The 20338-nt window shown below is 49.0% G+C and overlaps 1 long non-coding RNA gene across 1 annotated transcript; it reads right to left on the bottom strand.

Annotated features, from left to right (window-relative positions):
* Positions 1-7712: 7712 nt before the first annotated feature.
* LOC136793910 (uncharacterized) lies at positions 7713-14001 on the bottom strand. Its single transcript, XR_010839992.1, has 3 exons — positions 13436-14001; positions 12142-12266; positions 7713-7899 (listed from the first exon to the last, which is right to left on the bottom strand). It is a non-coding gene; the product is annotated as an uncharacterized lncRNA (long non-coding RNA).
* Between the last annotated feature and the right edge of the window lie 6337 nt (positions 14002-20338).

Raw genomic sequence — 20338 nt, 5'->3', positions numbered from 1 at the left:
TTTTCATCAAAGAGGGTTGAGCTTTGTTCTGACAGGCAGTTAATTTATTTGTAGATCAGCATTACATTTTTGAAGCTTGTTAGAAAGACTTGTTAGAGTGAGTCTAGAGTTGATTTTATGCTATGGCCCACATAACACTACTCTATGGCTTTTCTGGAGTCTTTACTGAATTCCCCTTTACTGACCAAGGTCCCTCCACTCTGGTTGGTTGAAATGTGAATGATTCACAACTCTGTGTGAGTTCTGACAGCTTTTGGCTTCCCTCTCCACAGTAACTTTTTTTCTCCCTCTTTGCCCAGCCTAACGGAGTCTCACCTTGTGTATATGTAGATCAATGTTCAGTCAAAGACTCTTGATACTCCTGAACACTTCTCAAAATTGCTCTCTATGTAGCTACCTTTTTTCTGGTACTCTGTTCTACAAATTCTAATCATCTCAGTCATCCTTAAACTCTGATTTTTGTGGCCTCACCTCACCAACCCGGCTTTTCTCCACTTGAACTCCCTTTTCCTGCATTAGGCTTATAAAATTCCTCCAGGAAGAAAGCTGGGGTCGTTATAGAGCTTGTATTATTTGTTCCACTTCTTCCAATGATCACAGTCCTGCTCTGCCTGTTGTCAAGTATCTTAAAATGTTGGGTTTTGGGGGGTTTTTTTGTTTTTTGCGGTACGCGGGCCTCTCACTGTTGTGGCCTCTCCCATTGCGGAGCACAGGCTCCAGACGTGCAGGCTCAGTGGCCATGGCTCATGGGCCTAGCCACTTGGCGGCACATGGGATCTTCCCGGACCAGGGTACGAACCCACGTCCCCTGCATCGGCAGGTGGACTCTCAACCACTGCGCCACCAGGGAAGCCCTGAAAATGTGGTTTTGTATGCTTTGTCTAGTGTTATAGTTGTTTAAGGTGGGAGAGTTAGTCCAGTACCAATTATTCCTTCATGGGAAGACCATATAAGGGACAGCTGAGAATCAATAAAATAATGATACTAACAGATTATATCCATGAAATAAAATAGAATTCATGAGTCTCTTCTTTTTTTAAATTTTATTTTATTTATTTTGGGCTGTGTTGGGTCTTTGTTTCTGTGCGAGGGCTTTCTCTAGTTGTGGCAAGTGGTAGCCACTCTTCATCACGGTGCACGGGCCTCTCACTATCACAGCCTCTCTTGTTGCGGAGCACAGGCTCCAGACGCACAGGCTCAGTAGTTGTGGCTCACGGGCCCAGTTGCTCTGCAGCCTGTGGGATCCTCCCAGACCAGGGCTCGAACCCATGTCCCCTGCATCAACAGGCAGATTCTCAACCACTGCACCAGCAGGGAAGCCCCCATGAGTCTCTTCTGATGTGAATTTTTTTTAATGGGGAGAAAAGAAAGCTTCTCTTTAAAGTGGCATGTCTACTAATAAATGTATAAATAATGATAAAATTAGAAAATCACCATTTGGCAGCCATGATATTAATACTTAATTCAGCCAAGAAACATCAGTAAATGATAAAACGTGTGATAAATATCTGATGAAGCATAGGATATTTACATAGTTTCTAAGTACTCCCTTCCCCCAAATACCTATTAATTACAAAAGAAGAGGAAGGAACTTTACAGTGGAGAAGCTTGACAGTTAACAGCAGTGATAAGTTTACAAAGCCAGTAATGAGACACATCAAATCATATACTACCTGGTAGTATGTGTTATGGACTGCTGGATAAAGGACAGAGGCAGGGAAGTCAAGTAAGAACCTATTGCAATAGTTGAAGCTGGATGTTATGAATTGAATTTTTGTGTCCCCCCCCACCAAAATTCACATGTTGAAGTCCTAACTTTTATATAGGGAGATAGGAAGTGATAAAAGTTAAATGAGGTCATAAAGTTGAGGCCTTAATTCAATATGGCTGGTGTCCTCATAAGAAAAGGAAGAGACACCAGAGCTCTTTCTCTCCACCTTGTGAGGACACAGTGAGGAAGTAACCATTTGAAAGCCAGGAAGAGAGATCTCACCAGGAACCAAATTGGCTAGAAGCATAATCCTGGACTTCTAAACTTTGAAACTGTGAGAAATAAATGTCTTTTAAGCTTACAGTATCTTGTTATAGCAACCCAAGTAAACTAATACAGTATGAAAACAGATGAACAGAGCATCACTTATATGACATTCCCGACAAAGATGCTTATCCTGAATCTAATCATCAGGAAATATCAGACAAATCCAAATTGGTAAACGTTTTACAAAATAATTGGTCTATAATCTTCTAAAACATCAAGGTCGTGAAAGTCAAGGAAACACTGAGAAATTGTTCCAGTCTTAAGAAAATCAAAGAGACATGACAACTAAGTAGAATACATGATCATGGATGCTTTTGCTAAATAGGACATTATTGAGACAATTGGAAAATGGGAATGGGGTAATTTTCTGATTCTGATAGTTATATTGTTGTTATGTACAAACATATCTTTTTCTTTCTTTAGGAAATACACTTTAAAATATTCATCAGAGATGGGACATAGTGTCAGCAACCTATTTGCAAATGGTTCAGGAGGTAGTTCTTTGTACTATCTTGCAAAATTACAGAAGTAAATTTGAAATTATTTCAAAATTAAAAGATAAAAATAAATACCACATCCCTGGGAGAATTTTAATCATCAAATACTTAATAGATGCTGATGAATTTGCAAAGCACCGCAGATTTAGGTAAGCTTAATTAGATAATGAATCCAATTGCATTGACTATTGCTATGTCTGGTCCCCTTTCAGAAGACTATTTGGGGGAGGGGTATTTTTTTCCTTCTATTTCTTTTGTTAGATTGATCAAGTTTTCTGTATTTCTTTCATTTTCCACTACTGATTCAGAAGTTGTACATTCTATCATTCTGGTATTTACTCTTAAATCTTATCTTTTTTTTTTTTTTTTTTTTTTTTTTGTGCTAGGCGGGCCTCTCACTGCTGTGGCCTCTCCCGTTGCGGAGCACAGGCTCCGGACGCGCAGGCTCAGCAGCCATGGCTCACGGGCCCAGCCGCTCCGCGGCATGTGGGATCCTCCCGGACCGGGGCACAAACCCGTGTCCCCTGCATCGGCGGGCAGACTCTCAACCACTGTGCCACCAGGGAAGCCCTAGTCTTAAATCTTAATATTGTTTCTTTTGCATGCCATTCCTTCCTTCTGGAATTATTTTTTTTCTTTTTTTCCCACAAACCCAAACGGAGCAATAAAAGGTGAGGCTCTGGCAGAAAGTGGTAAACATCTGGACACAGATCCTGGCCCCAGGCCTTGACACCCACCAGCGTGTGACCATGGGCATGGTTCTTGACCCTTCTCTGCCTCAGTTTCCTCATCTGGTTTAGCACAGTGCCTGGAGTCTAGGAGGTTCTCCATGTGTCAGTTTACCTGGAATTGCGTTTTTATATATGTAAAATTGATTTTGTATGTCAAAAACTACACCTTTAACAAAATGAACCACATACAACAGTACATAAAATGTGAGAGTATGTAGCAGCAACTAAGGGTGTTATTCTAAGGCAGCACTAGACAATAGAACTGTAGTATGAGCCACATACCTAATTTTAAATTTCTTAGTAGCCTCCTTTAAAAATGTAAAGAGAAACAGAAGAAATTAATTTAATTTTTAATAAGTTTAATGAACATCCATCATCTCATATAGATACAAGACTAAAGAAATAGAAAAGGAATATTTTTCCTTCTGATAACTTATAGAATTTATTTTCTTAAATATAACATATATATATAACACATAGAACAGCATTAATTGTATTTATCATGTTGTACATTACATCACTAGTAGTTTCTTATCTTACAGCTGGAAGTTTGTACCTTTTGACCACCTTCATTCAATTTCCCCTCCTCCCAACCCCCTGCCTCTGGTCACCACAAATCTGATATCTCTTTCTGAGTTTGTTCATTTGTTTTTGAAGGATAATTGACCTTCAACACTATGTTAGTTCCTGATAAACAACATAGTGATTTGATATTTCTATGCATTTCAAAATGATCACCACAATAAGTCTAGTTATTATATGTCACCATACAAAGATATTACATAGTTCTTGACTATATTCCGTACACTGTACATTTACTATCCATGACTTATTTATTTTGCAACTGAAAGTTTGTACTTCTTAATCTCCCTCAACTATTTCTTTCCTCCTCCCTAGCCTCCTCCCCTCTGGCAACCATCTGTTCATTCTCTGTATCTATAATTCTGTTTCTGTTTTGTTATATTTGTTCATTTGTTTTGTTTAGATTCCACGTATAAGTGAAATCATACAATATTTGTCTTTGTCTGACTTATGTCACTTATTTCACTTAGGATAATACCCTCTAGGTCCATCCATGTTGTTGCAAATGGCAAGATTTCATTCCTTTTATGGATGAGTAATATTCCATTGTGTGTGTGTGTGTGTGTGTGTGTATATATATATATATATATATATATATATATATATATATATATCACATCTTCTTTATCCATTCACCTATTGATGGGCATTTCTGTTGCTTCCATATCTTGGCAATTCTAAATAATGCTGCAATGAACATAGGGGTCCATATATCTTTTCTAATTCGTGTTTTAATTTTCTTCAGATAAATACCCAGGAGTAGAATTGTTGGATCATACGGTAGTTCTTTTTTAATTTTTTGAAGGAATCTCCATACTGTTTTCCATAGTGGCTGCTCCAATTTACATTCCCACCAACAGTGCACTAGGGTTCCCTTTTCTCCACACCCTCGCCAACACTTGTTATATGTTGTCTTTTTGATTAAAAACCATTCTGACAGGTGTGAGGTGATAGCTCACTGTGGTTTTGATTTGCATTTCCCTGATGATTAGTGACATTGAGCACCTTTTCATGTGCCTGTTGGCCATCTGCATGTCTTCTTTGGAAAAATGTCTATTCAGGTCCTCTGCCCATTTTTAAATTGTATGGGTTTTTTTATGTTGAATTGTATGAGTTCTTTGTGTATTTTGGATATTAACACCTTATTGGATATATAGTTTGCACATAACCTCTCCCATTCAGTAGATGGCTTTTTTGTTTTTTGCTTTTTGTTTTTAATTTTTATTGGAGTATAGTTGATTTACAATGTTGTGTTAGTTTCAGGTGTACAACAAAGTGAATCAGTTATCCATATACATAGATCCTCTCTTTTTTTAGATTCTTTTCCCATATAGTGGGCTTTTTGTTTTGTTGATAGTTTCCTTCACTGTGCAAAAGATTTTTAGTTTGATGTAGTCCCATTTGTTTATTTTTACTTTTTTTTCCCTTGCCTGAGGAGACATATCCACAAAAAGTATTACTAAGACACATGTCAAAGATCATACCGCCTATGTTTTCTTCTAGAAGTTTTACGGCTTCAGGTCTCACATTTAGGTCTGTAATCCATTTTGAACTTTTGTGCATGATGTGAGAGAGTAGTTCAGTTTGATTCTTTTGTAACTGTCCAGTTTTCCTAATGCCATTTACTGAAGAGGCTGTATTTTCCCCATTGTACACTCTAGCCTTCTTATTTTTGTCTTGTTTAAGTAATTCAATTAATAATCATGTTAGAGAGCATCTGCATGTAGTTTCTATTCTATGTTCTGGTTTATCTAAAAATATCTTTGTCATCCTTGTCCCTAAAGTATAGTTTGGTTGGGTATAGAATTATAGGTTCACAATTATTTTGTTTCAACTTCAAAGACATTATTTCATTTCTTTCTGGCATATGTTGTTGTTTGTGACAATTTGGCTAATCTGATTGGTGTTCCGTTGAAACTAATCTATGTTTTATACTCTGGTGGCCTTTAGGATTTTTCTCTGTCTTTGATATTCTGCAGTTTCACTATAAAGGCTCCAAGCGTGAAGCTTAACGGGTCTTTCTGCAGTTCTGAAAATTTTTCAGCTCTTATTTTTTAAAATACCACCTTGCTGTCTTTCACCTCAGTATCTCTATCTTGACATTTGATGGAGCTTCATTTTCTATCTTCCATGATTTTTAAGTTTTCTTTTATATTTTCTATTTTCATGATTTTCATCCTATTAGATTTACGTTGAAGTTTCTCATTCTATATTCCTTACCTCTTTATTTCTCTCATAATTGCTATTTCTTTCATATTTTCCATCTCTTCAATATTTTCCATGCTATTAGTCATATAGTGAAGTGCTTCATTCTGTCTTCAAATTTTCTTAACTTCGCATTTACATATCCTGTGCCTTTAATAATTTTTAGCTCTAATTCCATGGGCTAGATTCTGAAAGACTTAATCAGTTCAGTCTTCTAATTCATTTGTCCTTTTCTTTTCTCAGCTGTGTCTGGTTGATCATTTATCCATCTACTGAGAAGCTTTGTTTTTAATTCCAATAAATATTTTTATTTTTCACCCAGATGCAGAGAGTTGTGTCGGCAGTGATCCTCATTTGAAAGCAGGTTGCAATCATATGGTTTTTACAAGGCCCTCACTTTATTTTTTCTCTTCATTCCTGATCTCAAGTACCATTCCATTCCCATGGACAATCATTGTGCAATATATAGTACATAGAATATAATTGGGGTGCCTTATGATCATGGACAAATAGCCTGCAGCAGAGACCGGCTGGATGCTCTTTAATCTCCTTTCCACATCTTGAGTGCTTCATTCTCCAGCCCCCTTTGCAGTTAAGTCAAGGTCCTGCAACTACTTCTGGTCGATGGAATTTGGGTGGAAGTGGTACAAGGTAAAAGTGTAGGCATGTGGAAGGGGGTGTGTGCGGACGCTGGGCTGACAAGATATGGACTGCAATGAACACCCACTGCCTTTGCCTACATGCCTGCCTGCCTGGCATTCAGCCCCCTTCATATGATGGGATCCCCCCAGTAATGCTTTATAAGACTACCTGATCACCACCGTATGCAATCTTGATAAGTCCATCAATCAAAGCATCTTGCGTTCACTGGACAAAGCATGACTGGCTACATAATTTGTGAGACCTCTTGTTCAAAACTTATTAAGAATTTCTAGGGGCTTCCCTGGTGGCGCAGTGGTTGAGAGTCTGCCTGCCGATGCAGGGGACACGGGTTTGTACCCCGGTCCGGGAGGATCCCACATGCCGTGGAGCGGCTGGGCCCGTGAGCCATGGCCTCTGGGCCTGCGCGTCCGGAGCCTGTGCTCCGCAACGGGAGAGGCCACAGCAGTGAGAGGCCCGCGTATCGCAAAAAAAAAAAAAAAAAAAAAAAGAATTTCTATACGGCAACAACAGAGAGTCGAACCAAATGCAGGGCTCTTCTAAGGGCAGGGCTGTATGAGACGTCCCAGTCTGTCCACTCCACTCAGGAAAGCCACCCCCAAATGATCAGACTCTCCCTTCCAAAAATGTAAATCTTGACCACAATGACATAGGTTGGGGAAAAACCTGTAACTAATTTCCCCTAGCGGACTCCATTGGTTTCTGCTACTTACATCCCCAGGGAATTCGTGATTCCATCTTTTCCAAATCCGATTCATTTGCTTCTTTTCAATGCTATCAGCCCTTATGCCATTTCCTTCCCTTTGGCTTAATTTAACTCTGGTCAGTTTCTGACGATTAAAGGAAACAGTGAGTAATTCCGCTGGAGTCCTCTGATCCTTCGTTTTCCACCTGAAAAATAGGAGTAATGGTATACACCTCCGAGGACTCTAGTTATAATTAGAAAAAGACAATCGACTGTGATGTGTACAGTACAATCCCTTGCATATACTAGGAGTTATTAAATACAAGTGTCCTTTCTTCATCTTCACTCCCTATCAGAAGCAACTAAATGCCAGTCTCTCTGTTATTCAGACGGAAGCATTATCCATCTCAGATCGAGAAGGGTCGAGAAGTCGAGTGTTTCATATCCATCAGTTATGAGAACTTTTCTTGGGTAGACCAAGAGGGGAGTTGGCTAGGGCCCCTGCCAAGGAGTAGAAAGGAAAAAGATCCAAGGGTGAGTGTGGTGGATTTGCAAGAAATTCGGTTGCCCCGTAACTAATCCCCCTCCCTAAGAGCACATCAGATTTCTTTGGGGAAACCAGCTCTTCCCCCATGTGTGTTCTCTGAGAGGGATTCCAGAACAAGCCTCCCACTCCGGAAGCCTAAGGACCAGATTCTAGCTCTCCCTGCCCTGCTCAGCCAATCAGAGCCTGTCTTCCAGGATCTGAATCTTAAATCATCACATCAGAGTGATGTGAGTAGAGAAGGGGGGCTTCATTGTAGCTCCAGGACCTTAAGGGGGTGACGGTGGCCTCTTGGCCAGGCTGCTTCAACTGTAAAAATGCATCTGTTCTTCCGGCTTCCTCTGCTTCGCCCTGAGTTGTCTTGGTTTCCGCCCATTCCCAAGGCTGGTTGTAGGTCTTCCCATCCATTTCAGGAGCTCCTCCATCCCCCAACAAACACCCCATGATATCTTTTCACCAAAGCTCCCTTTGCTTAGGATGACCAAATAAGTTTCTATTTCTTGCAAGAAAGACCCCAGATTTCTACAGAGAACCAACTCTCTGTCCTCCAGAAGACCCAATCTTGCAGAGCCAAGATTATGTGAAGATCCAAAAGGATAAAGTCCAGGAATGGTGACTGGAGCCCAGGATCAGCTGCTGAGCAGAATTAGACCCCAGGTAGGAGGAATCCACGGCCCCACCTGGCACTTTGCGTAGGTGAGCTCACGGCTTCCCACTGGAGTAGATATTAAGATCCCTATTTTTCAGAAAAGGAAACTAGACTTCATGGACTTAGGTGATATGCCAAGAAGTAGGAAAGCTAGAACTTGAGCCAAAATCCCTATAATATGTTCTTATGCCCATTTTGACAGCTGAAGGACCCATATGTCCAGATGAAAGGTAACTCAGATTTATTAAGCAACAGCCAAGTGCTAGGTGCTGCCCTTGGGCAAGTGCTTCTCATGTGTTACGTCATTTAACCCAAATAACTCAAGTTCTGTTTTCCTGTCTTTCCAAGCATTAGGATGTTGTTTTTATATTTCCGATCTACTCTTTAAATATGGGAATATATAGTACCAGAGGGTGGCCAGAGTAAGCTCAAATGGTTCTGTGCTGTTAGGAAACCCTCCTCCAAACGAAGGCATGTTGTTGAGTCCACGCATCACATCTTAGGGGCCAACAGTGTAACCTCCATATGGAATACAATATATATCGAAGGACAAGTCACAAAAACACGTGAACTTGAAGCTGAAAGAGATCGTATTCAGACTCACCATAAAATGCCGCAATTGTTTAAAAGCTTAGACCCAAAAAAGAACATTTCAGGGAGGAGTATTCTATCACGGACATTGTTTGGAATTGTCAATGCATAGTGATAATTAAAAGCCAACTCCCGGGGCTTCCCTGGTGGCGCAGTGGTTGAGAATCCGCCTGCCGATGCAGGAGACACGGGTTCGTGCCCTGGTCCGGGAAGATCCCACATGCCGCGGAGCAACTAAGCCCGTGAGCCATGGCCGCTGCGCCTGCGCGTCCGGAGCCTGTGCTCCGCAACGGGAGAGGCCACAGCAGTGAGAGGCCCGCGTACCGCAAAAAGAAAAAAAAAAAAAAAAAAAAAAAAAGCCAACTCCCGTTTGAGTCGGTTTTATTTGTTTGTTGAAATTCCCTGAAGACAATGCATCCGCTTCTTGCCTGCTCCCTCCAGCCCCGCCCCTAGTGCATCATTTCCACTTTACAGATAGAGAAAGTAGGCCTAGGAGAGGCTCAGCATGTGAAGTCACTAGTCCAGAGGAAAGGCAGAATCTAAAGGCAAGTGTGTACGGATGCCAAGCTGTCCTCCTTTCCACTCTGCCCGGCAGTGGGCAGGCCTGAAGGTGCAAAAGCAGAGATTCCTTCCTTCCGACGTGAGATGAACACCCTGCCCCTCCCCCGCCACCCTCTCCTTGCTGCCTGTGAGAGGGCTGCCCAGCGGAACCCTCCCAAGAACGCACACTCTTCCTGGAAGGGGGACAAGCTTCAGGAACACAGCCGCCCAAGAGCTGCGTTCGAGTCCCAGGCCCACCTTGGCGTCATTTCGAGGGTCCCCCTGGGGGAGCTCCTGAGCGCGCCCCTATCTCCCAGGTTGTGCCATGAGGCCACGGATGGGAGAGCAAGTAGTCAGAGGTGGCCCCGCGAGGGTCCAAGGGACCGACCTGTCTCTAACACGAGCGTCCGCATCTGCAACCCGCATCTGCATCCCGCGTCTTGAAGGATTCTCGTGCCTGCCATCTGGAGGGAGAAAGCCGGACCGGGGCACCGGGCCAAGAAAAGCGTCGACGCCGGAGCCTCCCGGGAGCCAAGCGGCACCATGTGTCTAAGCATTATCATTTACACTGAGGAAGCGGGTATTTAGAAAACAGGGCTGGTCCAAAGCACGCCATCTGTGGCCAAGCTTTCCCGGCCCACCGCACCATATTGTGGAAGGCGCAGGCGGAAGGAAACAGCGGCCGTGGTGCGCAGTGTTTGTTTGCTTTGGGGCTTTTGTTGTTTTTTGTTTTTTGTTTTTCTAACAAATTCAAATGTGGCTTCCTCACTTCGCAAAGCAGGCTGAATGGCCCCGCAAGTCAGAGTCGCTGGAGGCAGAGAAGGATTGAGGCGGGGTGGGATTGTACACTGGCTCCGGAAGGTAAAGAAGCATCCTGCCCAGCGCACACCGCGGGCTGGGTCCCTGTCGGGCTCTTGGCTAAGGGCGATATGTACATGTGTAGATATATTTTATGTGTACTTCTAATTTCTTTAATCTGCACCACAGCCTCAAGTGCTAGATACTGTTACTTACTCCATTATGTAGACATGGAAAGGAGAGCCCAGAGAGGTCGAGTAACTTGCCCGTGGCTACACAGCTAGAGAAGGTGGAGCCCAAGCCGGGAGTCAGGTTTAATCCGCATCCACCCTGGCCATCCTCTGGGGCCCTTCTATCCTTAAGAAACACAGAGCTCTTTTCCAGCCCTTTCTGGCAACTTGCACAGCTCACTGGGTCACTCTCTTTCATGTGGTCCTGCTGTGTTTTGCTTAGGGCACAGATCGAATGTGAAATCATCTTCTTTATGAATTTGTTGTCTTCTGTTGCCCTCACCAGACCATCCGTTCGTTGCAGCCCAGGCTGTGTTCCTCATCGCTGTATCCCCTGTAATGGGGGCGCAGGGCAGGCCACCCCATTTGCTCCAAGCATCGCTTTCTTATGTATAAACTTACCATAAAACCCACTCCCCACCTGGGCTTCCTCATCTATAAAATCAAATACTTGCCTTCGGGGTTGGGGTACGGGGCAAGCAGTGAGAGGGTGGGACCCTGCCTTTGAGCTCACGTAACCCCCTCATGTCCACTCTCCTGACACTTGTCATGCTGCCTTCAAGTATTCTGTGTACCTGGCTGTCCCCGACCCCAGATGGGGCAGAGCCATGTCTAACTTCTTTGCTACTCGGCACATAATAGGTGCTCAAGAAACTACCATTGAATTATGACTAAAGAGTCCTCATTCCCTCTTCCGTCCCTCAGCCTCAGTTTCCCCATCTGTCACATGGCCCACTGGTCTCTAAAGCTCTATCCGGCTCTGACCCCCTCCCAACTCCTCCAGCACTGCAGGAGCCGTGGGCAAAGGGGTGATGAGAAAGCTGTTCGCTGTTCGCTGTTCGCTAATGCAGGCCCCGAGGTGCCGCCTTCCCCTGCCCCTGACCCCGCCCTGCCCCGCACTTGCCAGGCAGCCACCCTTGGGAGGAGCCGGCCCATTAAGGCACAATTATCTCACCACTGTTAAGTGGCTGCAGGAGCAATTGGTTCTGGGGAGTGGCAGGCAGGCTCTGCTTCTGGAGCACATGGTAAAATTTGGTGCAATTAGCAGCGAGGGAACACACATTACTACTATTATTATGTTTTTCTGGCACTCTGGCCCTGTTGCGGGCTGTCTCCTTTCTTTAATTTCTTTTTTAAGGAAGGAAAAAAAATGCTCTTTGGGAACTGAAGCAAAATAAAATGCCAAGAATTAAAAATGCAAATTCATCCAAGATGTTTTCTGCCCAAGACGGCAATGGCCACATGGCTCGATAACATTTTAAATGTTAAAAAATGGGTAATTTTCAGTAAAAATCAAATTTGCCAGAGCCCGAGTTTAAACGAATCCCATATAGCACTCGGGCACCCTGCCAATATTCATGAACAACGAGTCCCTTCAGAAGGTTACGTACTATTAAAATGAGGAGAAAACACAAACTTCACATATGCACCGCTGGTCCGTGGGCATCTGCAGAGCACGGGTGGCTGGATCCAGCTCAGGCTTGGCGATTTCTCTCCCTGCTCTTGGTTGCCCCATCTGTAAAATGGACGTAAACAAAATCCAACTTTGGGCTGTGGTTAAGAATAGTAAGACTGTTGTAAAACCTCAGACAATGTTTTCTTAGTAAGGGTTGAACGAATACCTCACTAAGCAGAAGCTTCTAAGGACGAGGATGGAAATTCTGAGCTGTACTCGGCCCACCCCCACCCCCCGTGACTGCACTGCCCAGCCAGGGGTCTGGCTCCTAATTGATGGTCCGCAAGTGCATTGAGAGAGGTGGAGGCCCTCGTGTGCCCAGCGCCCAGCCCCATGGTTCAGAGAGCCCCCATCTAGCCAGAGGGGTCAGGGCTCAAGACAAAAACGAATGCCTCCCCCACCGTCATCCTTCCGTATTTTGTGGCTCAGTTAGTCTCACCCACCGGGCAGGACATGGTTGACAGCACTGGTCTTAGCGCTGGGCACGCCTGGGCTCAAATGCCCCTCTGTCTTTTACTGGCCACGGGACCTTAGGTAAGGCAGTAAAGCTCCGCAGGCCTCAGTGTCCCCAACTGTAAAATGGGGACCACAGTGGACCCCACCTGCCAGCGCTGTTGTAAGGATGACTCACAAAGTTTTGAACCTCTGCATGGCCCGTGGTAAGTGCGCAGGGCAGGGGGCTGTTTCAGTTTCTGTATTAGTTTCAAAGAAGCCGCAACCCTAGTGTCCCTTGATCTAAGACGAATCCTGCATCCGACCAAGATGCTCTCCCTTAGACAGCAAGGTAGGAGGGGGACCAGCCCCCGTTCGCTGGGTCCTGGTGAGGACCCAGCTGGTGAGGCGACAGGAGCCCCTCCACCTGCCTCGGTTCCTCTTTCCCCAAAAGTCAGATTTGCTCCCTCTTCTGTCTGGAAGCCGCCACCTATCAGGTCGGCTCGCCCAGAGCCAAAACCGGCCCTAACCTTGGCCTTCAAGGTCATACGTGTTGTACCCACCATCCCCCTCCCCCCTCCCATGACACCCTGACCTCATCTCCTCCCACCTCCCCACACAGGCCCTCCGCCCCGCTTCCAGCACACCAGTCACCACCAGCCCCACCCAGGCCTTTGCTCTGCATCCTTTTCCAGAACCCTCTGCCCCAGGTATCCGCAGGAGTCACCTGTCACTGCCTCCAGGTCGCCTCCTCCAAGAGGTTTCTCCCGCCCAACTGGTAGAGACCACAGCCATACCTGCTCACAGCACTGGTCAACAGTCGCCCTGGAACAAAGCCTATTTGGGGTCCAGTTCCTTCCTCTCCCGAAGCAGGGTGTGCTGTACGCGGGCAGGGTCTTGGTCACCGAAGTTTCTTTGAAGACCGGGGTTCTCAGGGGAAAACAGAAGTGATCTGCCCCAAGGTGGGGACTGGAGCCCTCGGGGCGAAGGGACCCACCCCATCTCACAGATGGGGAAACGCAGGCACAGAGAGGGGAAGGGACCTGCGAGGCCACGCGACGAATCAGAGTCCAACTCCGTCTTCAGTTTGTTTATGAGCTAATGTATCAGACAGACAAGGATGCAGGATTCACGGGTTGCAACCACCGGGCAGCTTGATTTTGCCTCCAATCGCCCCTCTAAAATGCATTCAAGGCGTAAAGCTCTTCTCCTGTTTTCGGGTGGTCCTCAGAAGGCTCATGACTTTGCAGGCCCCTCGGGCAATCAAAGAGCTGTCCTGGCTTTAAGGCACAAAACACTGTGTCACTCTGGCAATTAAAAGTGTCTTGTCCTCATCGAAACTTCAGACTTGATTGAAAGTTAAAGCTGGTCTCCTCCCTGGGCCTGCTCCCCCCCCCCGCACCCCCCCCCGCTTTTCTCTCCCCCTCACCCACGCCCCCCCTCGCTTCTCTCTCCCCCTCACCCACGCCCCCCCTCGCTTCTCTCTCCCCCTCACCCACGCCCCCCTCGCTTCTCTCTCCCCCTCACCCACGCCCCCCCTCGCTTCTCTCGGCCCCTCACCCACGCCCCCCCTCGCTTCTCTCTCCCCCTCACCCACGCTCCCCCCGCTTCTCTCTCCCCATCACCCACGCCCCCCCCGCTTCTCTCTCCCCCTCACCCACGCCCCCCTCGCTTCTCTCTCCCCCTCACCCACGCCCCCCCTCGCTTCTCTCGGCCCCTCACCCACGCCCCCCTCGCTTCTCTCTCCCCCTCACCCACGCTCCCCCCGCTTCTCTCTCCCCCTCACCCACGCCCCCCCTCGCTTCTCTCGCCCCCTCACCCACGCCCCCCCTCGCTTCTCTCGGCCCCTCACCCACGCCCCCCCTCGCTTCTCTCTCCCCCTCACCCACGCCCCCCCTCGCTTCTCTCTCCCCCTCACCCACGCCGCCCCCGCTTCTCTCTCCCCCTCACCCACGCCCCCCCTCGCTTCTCTCTCCCCCTCACCCACGCCCCCCCTCGCTTCTCTCTCCCCCTCACCCACGCCCCCCCTCGCTTCTCTCTCCCCCTCACCCACGCCCCCCCCGCTTCTCTCTCCCCCTCACCCACGCCCCCCTCGCTTCTCTCTCCCCCTCACCCACGCTCCCCCCGCTTCTCTCTCCCCCTCACCCACGCCCCCCCTCGCTTCTCTCTCCCCCTCACCCACGCCCCCCCCGCTTCTCTCTCCCCCTCACCCACGCCCGCCCTCGCTTCTCTCTCCCCCTCACCCACGCCCCACCTCGCTTCTCTCTCCCCCTCACCCACGCCCCACCTCGCTTCTCTCTCCCCCTCACCCACGCCCCCCCTCGCTTCTCTCGGCCCCTCACCCACGCCCCCCCTCGCTTCTCTCTCCCCCTCACCCACGCCCCCCCTCGCTTCTCTCTCCCCCTCACCCACGCCGCCCCCGCTTCTCTCTCCCCCTCACCCACGCCCCCCCTCGCTTCTCTCTCCCCCTCACCCACGCCCCCCCTCGCTTCTCTCTCCCCCTCACCCACGCCCCCCCTCGCTTCTCTCTCCCCCTCACCCACGCCCCCCTCGCTTCTCTCTCCCCCTCACCCACGCCCCCCTCGCTTCTCTCTCCCCCTCACCCACGCCCCCCCCGCTTCTCTCTCCCCCTCACCCACGCCCCCCTCGCTTCTCTCTCCCCCTCACCCACGCTCCCCCCGCTTCTCTCTCCCCCTCACCCACGCCCCCCCTCGCTTCTCTCTCCCCCTCACCCACGCCCCCCCCGCTTCTCTCTCCCCCTCACCCACGCCCCCCCCGCTTCTCTCTCCCCCTCACCCACACCCCCCCTCGCTTCTCTCTCCCCCTCACCCATGGCCCCCCCGCTTCTCTCTCCCCCTCACCCACGCCCCCCCCCGCTTCTCTCTCCCCCTCACCCACGCCCCCCCCTTGCGGGCTCCTTCTCCCGGCGCCTCCCTGCAGGCTCCGGATCTTTGGCACACGAGAGGAGTGTAGGAGGAAAAGAAATGGGGTGGAAAAGTCTAACCTGCTCAGCACTGTCCTTCGCAAGCCGGCTCGTCACTCTCTCCACCTGGGACATGTGCAAAGCCAGCTCTAGCCACTTCGTCCTGCAGACGTCACCTCCCCCCCGCCGCCCCCGGCAGTCCCCTCGACCAGCCGGCTGCACTCCTCTGTTGCTGGCCACTTCTTTTCCCGGACCCCGGGAAGCCTGGGCGCACCAGCTTCTCCCTGCTGAGTCTGCTTTAGCTGCCCTGGGTCCTCTCTGGGGGCAGCCCCTGGCCGCTCAAGGCCGACCCCCTGCTGTGTGTGCCCCCCGCCCCCTCCACTGGGTCCGTGGGACACACCAGTGTGCTCGGCTCAGGTCTCCGGGAGTGCAGGCCGAGGTCACTACAGCAGCTCATCCCGCCTCCTCCCAGAGCTGGCTAACAAGCTTTCCTGGCCTCAGACAGGAGTCAGACTTTCTCAGTGAAGGTCTCTCCCCAGCAAGATGGTAGGCTATCTGGCCGGTTGTTTGGTAGATTGGTTGGTTTTCTTTGAATCGCCGTCATTTAGCAGAGTACCCCGTACATAGTAAGCCTACAATAAGCATCTGTTGAGTTCTCTCACCTCCCCATTGCCTCACTTGATTCTTGCAACATCTCAGCGCTCTCAGCACCAGGGGAAGCGATAACTTCCAAGTTACAGATGTGCGGGCTGTGAACCCAGCCAGGCCAACCTGGGGTCAAAACCAGAAAGTCCAAGGCAGAGCCAGGCCCTGTGGAGGTCTGACTGTCAAAGGACTCTTACGGCTGATGAATGAGAGGAAACCCTTCGTGGCACAGTCAAGGAAAAAAATGAGGGAAAATAGCATGTTTGTTCCTTATTACTAATCGTGCGGCCTTTGGGTTTTCTTAGTCTGTATTTTTGGTCCACTGGTTTTACATAAGCGCATTACCCTCACACCGCTTTGCAAATTCAGTCAGCTGGCCCTCTGTCCTGTGTCCTCACCACACACCACCACCCTCGCAGCCTGAGCGCCAGTGACTGAATCCACCTATTCCTTGATTACCTCCTGCCGCCAGGAGCTCCCTACCGCCGCTGCCAGCTGGAAGCATGCCCCTCAGCGCCTGCCTCCCACTCACGTGCAGTCAGAGAGCCTCACAGCCCCTGAGCACGGTGTCCCCTTGGGCTGCAACGTGGAGGTAGTGAGCGCTCCCACAGACCCTGCAGGAAGGGACACCAGCTCCCCTCCCCCAGGGGACCCCACTGGCTTCAGTGAACTCCAGTGTCTGCAACTCCGCCGACTAACTGGATGTCCTTGAACAAGTCACCGACTCGCATCGTCTCCATGGGAACAATGAGAGGGCCCCCACAGCATCTCGTAGAGAGAATGCCAGGGAATGGTTTTGCACAGAACCGGGCACGTCGTGGTGATAACAGCCATCACTTTCTGGGCCTGATGGAGTACCAGATGCTTCTCTGAGGACCGTCCATCCTTCTCTTGCATGGTCCTTGCCATCTCCTTATGTAGACAGCTCTAATGCCACCATCCCTTCCTCCTCCTTTCCGAGGAGGAAGCTGAGATGCACAGTAACTTGCCCGGGGTTTCGCAGCTGGCGAGTGAAGGATCAGGGCTGGTGCTGAGGTCCGGGTTCACAGCCACTGCGCTGCAGGCCCAGAAGAGAGAGACCCTGGGTACAGCCACTGTCGTTACTCCTAAGTGTGGTCCAATGCAGACGTGGTAGCTGTCGCTCATTCCCTGGTATCCTGAGTGGGATTTTGTTGATGGTGTTCGGCTCTCTCCCCATGAGTCTCTCTCTGGCACACTGCCTTGTAAGCTGAGCTTACAAAATCAACCTTAAGAACACCGTTTCCCAAAGTGGAAATGATCAGCAAAGACCTCCAGTGATGCGCTGTCTCGGCCCGGTCCCTGCCAAGCGCAGCCACCCGGCTTGCGAGCACACATGCTCGCTGTTGCAACTTGCCCTCCAGTTTCCCTCCCGTCTACCCCATTAGAGGATCGGGGACCAATCCCGCGCCCTTTTTCTTCCAGCACGCGGGCTCCCAGTACCAGGGCCACTCAAGGAGGGGAGAACTCGCTAACCCGAGCTGGTCCCAAGACAAACAGAAAGCTCACGCGTTCTCCTTTGCATTGTGTGTGTGTGAGTGTGTGCACGTGGGTGTGCGTGCGAATGCAGGCGTGCCTGTGTGTGTCGGTATATGTACATTTGTGAGAGCGGGAGTGCGGCTCGGTGCACATTACTTGCGTGTGTGTGTGGTGTGAGAATGTGTGTGGCAGGGCGGGGTGTGGTGAAGGATCGGGAACCCAGGCGTAAACCCGGACACCCTGAAGAAATGCTTGTCTGAGCCAATTCCCTGGGAAATTCCCTCTCCTTCTCCTTCTTTCCATCCATTCCCAAACCCCTTGGGGCCAAAAATCCTGAGCCGCTCCCAGCTTATTTGTGCTACAGTCGAATTTTTCAGGGCAGAGATACAGGGGAATAAACCTCTGCGTGAGGTGGAAGTCAGTGCCCTAGGCCCACTGGCCGAACTGGCCCAGCAAACGCTTTGGGGTCAGTCCCATCTCTCAGAGCCAGAAGGAGCCCATGCAGTCAAGCTGCCCCAAATGCTGCCAATGAGGACACCGAGGGGGACAGGAAAAGGAAAACCCAGCCAGACCGGGGACCTGCCAAGCGCACTGGCACCTGCTGTCTTCCTGAATCCTGTGACAAAAGTCCTTTAAGACGAAAGTCTACCGTGCAAAGGAGGAAACCTAGGCTCCAAGAGTGCCTTACTTGCCTTGAAGGTCACAGAGCCGAGAAGTGGCAGATGCGAAGCCTGGTCCTCTGAATGCAGTCCTGTCCGTCCGCTGTTCCTCACGGCCTGGGAGGCCTGGGCTCCCAGGGAAAGGAGCGCCTGCTGACACCCAGGCCGCTGCTGCTCTCACTCCGCTTCTAGCAGATCAAGATTTGGCTTTTCCTTGCACTGGTGGCACAGTGGAGGGTTTTGACCAGGGCTTGGGTGTGGAGAGGGAATGTTTTCGGTCTGGAGGCTTTTATTGCCGGTCAGCTGTCTGTTCAGATTCACCCTGGGCACTGAAGACCGCCCAGAAGTCTATCATCGTCCCATCTCCCTCCGAAGGGCCCATTGGCTGGACATCCTGGCCAGTGGAAGCCGAGTGGCTATAGCACGTGGGGAGGCACGCTCCCATGTGCAGCCTTGGGCCCGGCTTCCCGGGACCCCACCTCCCTGGCTGTTCCTCCAGCTCCTATTCCTGGAGAAACCCCCTCCAGGAGGTCACTGTGCATGGAGCTTGGGGTCCTTTGAAGAACCAGGGACCGCTGCAGAGGAGTGGGCCAGGGCTGACCCAAGGGTGCAGGCCCTTCTCTGGGATGCTCCCTGGTCCGCATTCTCCCTTCTCGGGCCCTGCACTGCCCACGCCTCCCCGCCTCTATCTCTCCTTCCTTATCCCTTTTCCTCTATCTTAGCATCTCCCTCTCTCTCTCTCTCTCTCTCTCTCTGTGTGTGTCTCCATTCTCGCTGTCTGTCTTCTCTCTTCCCTCAGTTTCTCTCTGCCTCAGTCTCTGGCTTCATCTCCATCTGACTCCATCTTTACCTCTCTAGGCCTCTCTTCCCCGTGATAATCTCTCATTCACTCCTTTCTCGGTTTCTACCACCATGGGACAGGCTTGAGTTCAAATCCAGGCTCCACCCCTTCCTAGCTATTTGACTGAAGGTGAATCATTTCACCCCTGAGGCCCTCAGTGTCCTAATCTGTAAAATGGAAATAGTAACATCAGTCTCCCTGGATTCTTAGGAGGGTTTGAGAGGTAACAGAGGTAAAATACCAAGGAAACAGGTTGCAGTTGTGACAGGGTGGGGGGAGGACAGCGGCTGAGGGAGGCACGGAGCTGAAATGAGACAGGTCCTTCCCTTGGCTTGCAGCCCCACACGCCGCCCTCCTGTCTCTGGCTCTGCCTCTGGTCTCCCCTGGCCTCTCTCTCACCGTCTGTGTCTTCACTCCAGGAGGAGCTCCGGAGATGCCAGGCTGTCGCCCCTTTCCTCATTCTCCTTGTCCCCAAAGTAGAGCCATGCCTGGAGCCCATTCAGCATAAAGCCAAGTCAGTGGAGATTTCTAGAAATAACTCCTTTGCCCCATGGAAGGAGATGCTTCTTTATACCTATCAAGTTGGCAAAATTAAAGAAGACACTGTTAGCACCCAGCCTAAGGAAGGGAGCAGGGAGCGTGCAGGCTCCCGTGTTGCTGGTGGGACAAAAGAGCGGAGATGATGTTTTATATCCTACTGTATGCTTTGTGCTGGCACTTATTAGTAAGTGAATGAGATAATAACAACAAATGAATACCACAATAATATTTTGATAAGGGAGTATCAAAACAAGACTTTTTTCAATTCTTATCAAAATATTATAAAAAGATTTTTTCAATTTTATTAAAAATCTTGTGTTATACTTACTGTGTCAGTAACTGCCCTAAGCACAGAAAGGTTAAGTAATTCTCCCAGACACACACAGCTCGTAAGGAGCAGAGCTGGGATTCAAGCATATAAAGCTATAATAGTACAGTATATAAAATATATAAAGCATATATCTAATTTTACATATTAACATATCTAATAAATATACATAAAAACACATAGAGCTTATACCTAATAATTGATATTTTATATATAATATATAGTTCGCATATAATTTATAAACATATATACATTTTTGTATGAACA

The sequence above is a fragment of the Kogia breviceps genome, chromosome 3, assembly GCF_026419965.1.
Source record: "Kogia breviceps isolate mKogBre1 chromosome 3, mKogBre1 haplotype 1, whole genome shotgun sequence".
Taxonomy (NCBI): domain Eukaryota; kingdom Metazoa; phylum Chordata; class Mammalia; order Artiodactyla; family Physeteridae; genus Kogia; species Kogia breviceps.
Note: the sequence above shows the minus strand (reverse complement) of the source record. Positions and strands in the feature narration are given on the sequence as shown.